At 43.5% G+C, this 3,831-nt stretch overlaps 1 non-coding gene across 1 annotated transcript; it reads left to right on the top strand.

The window, feature by feature from the left end:
• Positions 1–1,041: 1,041 nt before the first annotated feature.
• Positions 1,042–1,114, top strand: BDB00DRAFT_t116. Its single transcript has one exon. It is a non-coding gene; the product is annotated as a tRNA-Ala (tRNA).
• Positions 1,115–3,831: the final 2,717 nt, after the last annotated feature.

The raw sequence follows: 3,831 nt of genomic DNA on the forward strand, positions 1-3,831 counted from the left end.
TTACGGAATCGGTTTCGTTCATTGTTGTTGATGCACGACACGGTCTTGTTCTTCAAATGATGATCCCAGTCGACCCCCCAAATTGACACGTGTGGTGTTTGGAAAAGGACAAAAGGTAGTATATAAAAGGGAAAAGGTAGAAAGGGGTCAGAGGAATAGGGTTGGTATGCAGTAAAATACAAATAGACAGAATCCAGAAAATAAAAAGGAATCAGGGGTATGATGAACGCGAAATACAAATACACAGAAACACAATTACAATAACGGCAAGTTCCACTTCCAGTGTCAATTGTCAATCCATGAATATATGTCTGAAAACGCTTAATCTTTATTTTATCATGGGGTTAATCCCCTTTTATACACCTTGTCAACTGGGCGCGCTCAGCCGAGAATGACGCCAGGCACAGAGGACAACAATCTCTATTAGGTAGTTTGGACAGAGTAGAAGACGGAAAAATAGGGAAATGGATATAGCAATGTCTATATGATGGATGGAAACATAAGAGAGAGAGTACGATGGAAAATAAGAGGGGCCATGAAATTATAGGGTCATAGTAACAAGGTGAGGGTAATAAGGGAAAAGGACAACAGAGAATAATATAAACTGCGTAGGGCAGGTAGCATGAGTACATGAGAGAGTATAATATGGAAAATAAGGATGGATAGAAATATAAGGGACGGGTCCTATTAAAAGAAGCATAAAGAAGAAATAATATTCGGCGCCTATAGCTGGCACGATTTAGAGTTGAAAGAATGTAAAATGACGTGAGAGGAAATGACAGAATTATTTATAGAAAAAGAGCTAAGGGAAATAAGAAAAATAAAGAGAACTGACAAAAAGGGAAAAAGAAGTATGATAATCCCTAGATGGGGGGTGCGAGAAGAATTGTGGGGAGTTGGGGGGAACCTGTGGATCGGATGACCATCGCCGGCAGAAAGATCTGCCACCGAAATTGCCTATGATTGGCCGAAGCCAGAATTCGTTCGTCGGAAATGAATGAGGCCGAGAAGTCCCAGACACTTCGTGTCAGTTAACATATTGGGGATGTAGCTCAAATGGTAGAGCGCTCGCTTAGCATGCGAGAGGTACTGAGATCGATGCTCAGCTTCTCCAGTTTCTAGTTACTTAGCTTAACTAGCTATAATTTTTCCGTTTTAGCGGCGCAACACTTTTACTAGTGTCGTCCTTTTTGTAAGATTGTACCACGAAGAATAATGACGACCCACGAAGGAATAAAAACGGAGGGGAGACCACAAAGAAATAAGACCACGAAGGTATATGCACAAAGATAGATAGGTTATTAGATGCTCTTTTTATTCAATCAAGTTGACCCATATTTATACTATTTCTACAATTATAAATATACATTTATACTGCTGCGGATATGATGATGATGATTACAATGATAAGCTGCGGATATAATAATAGCTATGAATAAAGGTATGACTCCGACGATTAGTGTTGCGCAGTAAAGAAGTATAATAAGTGGGCAGCTGCGCAACTTGATGACCGCAGTAAAAGAAATATGTACAGTTATTAATATAACCGAGTATTGTGCAACGACATTACCCTCCCTCCAAACTATTGGTCAGCCTCGACCAATTCAGGGGTAGAGTATTCTTGGATCAAAGTGCGGGCGGCGGCATGAGTGGCTACAGGATCAAACCAAGGAGACATGGGCGCTGATTTACTATGGATAGGGCGAAGTCGGTCTGTATGGACCCAAGATCTATACTCCTTGTCATTAAGGTCCTTGACTTTGTAGGTATCAGTATCTAGGTTGCGATCGAGAATAATGTATGGCCCTTTCCAGTGATATTCCAGACTAAGTTTCTGTTCGTGGCGCATAAGAACTTGATCACCAACAGAAAAAAATTGATGTTTTAGTATGGAATCCCAGATAGCCTTGTCTCGTTCGGCATTGGCTTTTAATCATGCCGCTGCATCAGCACGGGCTTCTCTTAGTCGGATAAGGGCTGGTTTGCGTGCATTCTCCAGATGTTCCAGGTCGTGATCTTGATCCAATGCTTGAGTAACCAAAGGTGGTAGGATATCACTAGGAAGTCGGGGTTCGACACCATATACCATAAAGTATGGACTAATTCCGCTGGTTCGATGTTTGTAGATATTGCTTGTAAACACGGATTGTGACAAAAACTCATCCTACCTATGGACTTCGCCATTAACATATTTTCAGAGCATTTGCTTCAGAATGCCGTTGGTACGCTCAACCTTGGAATTTGTTCTTGGATGGAAAGCGGATGTCAACTTGTGATGGACTTGACACGACCTAGGTAAGAGTTCAACACCTTGGACATAAAATTGCTACTGCAATCAGTGCAGATTTCCACAGGACTTGAGAATTGCATGAGAATGGCGTCATAAATAAAATCTGCAATAGCTTAGCCAGTGGCATCGGCTACTGCACGCGCGATCGTCCAGTTAGTGGCATAGTCAACGGCGACAAGAATCCAGTGATTGCCCTTAATTGTACGTGGTAATTCGCCGATAAAATCGAGGTACCAGTGAGCAAATGGTGCAGGAACGTCCAAGGGTCGCATGGGGGCATGATGGGTGCCACGGTCGGCATTAGCACCGAGCTAACACTGGGGGCAATTGTGGAGCCAGTCTTGAATGTCTTCCTTCATATTTGGCCACCACCAGCGCTTCTTAATGATATCGTACAGTGTAACTTTACCAGCATGCCCTAAACTAGTATGATAATGTTGTACAAGATCGGCGCGACGGGCAAACAACGCGAAACGAATTTCTTGAACCTCAGATCCAATCTTGACTTTGCGAAAAATTTGGTGTTTCCTGACCAAGAACTTATCACGGTATTTATTGAGGAGATCCTTGTATGTTGCTGGCCACTTGGATTCGGCAAAAATGTAAAACTTGGGCCAGTCAGATTCCTCAATAGCTTTCATGGCATACAAATATCCAGGCTCAGTTGGTGCTTCAGCAGGGGTATAATCGGGACCATCCCAGCGAGACAGCAGGTCAGGGACAATGTTTTCCTTTCCTTTCTTGTACTGAATCTCAAGGTCGTAGAGTTCCAGCTCAGCCATCCAGCGTGTGAGGCGTGGTGGTAGCAGCTTGTGACGAGAACGGAAATACACCAGTGGGTGATGGTCGGTGCGAACAACAAAGTTTCGGCCTTCAACAAAGCAGCGCCAGGTGCGTAGAGCATGCAATATTGCCAATAGTTCACGTTCTTGAGCAGGCATGTTGTGTTCGGCAGATGATAGTTTCTTTAACTCATATGCTATCGGATGCATTTTGCCATCCTCCCCTTCTTGGAGTAGTACCCCTCCAACAGAATAATCAGAACTATCCACCTCGATCACATAGGGTTTCACAGGGTCAGTAGTCATGCAGGCTTTGATTTCCTCGAAAGCGGTTTGGCAGTCAGGTGTCCACGTAATTGCTCGTTTCTTTGCTCTAGTGCCCTTCATCAAGTCAATCAAGCACGCCGTAATCGAACTAAACGCACGAATAAAACGACGGTAATGGGAGCAAAGACTAATGAACTGACGTACTTCTTGAACATTTTTTGGGACTGGCCATTCTTGAATTGCTTTGACCTTCGACACTGACGGCGAAATACCACTAGCAGAAACATAGAAACCAACGAACTCCAACTCGGTCTTGTAAAATTCGCACTTCTTCTTGTTTGCCACGAGTTTGGCATCTCGTAACAGGCTAAGGACGGTGGCAACATCACGGTCGTGGTCCTCTTTGGTCTTGCTGAAAATCAGAACATTGTCTAAATATAGCAGACAGCATTTATCGATATAATCACGTAGGACCCCATTGAGTACAGCTTG

The sequence above is a fragment of the Zychaea mexicana genome (assembly GCF_025766255.1).
Source record: "Zychaea mexicana strain RSA 1403 chromosome Unknown BDB00scaffold_136, whole genome shotgun sequence".
Lineage (NCBI taxonomy): Eukaryota > Fungi > Mucoromycota > Mucoromycetes > Mucorales > Lichtheimiaceae > Zychaea > Zychaea mexicana.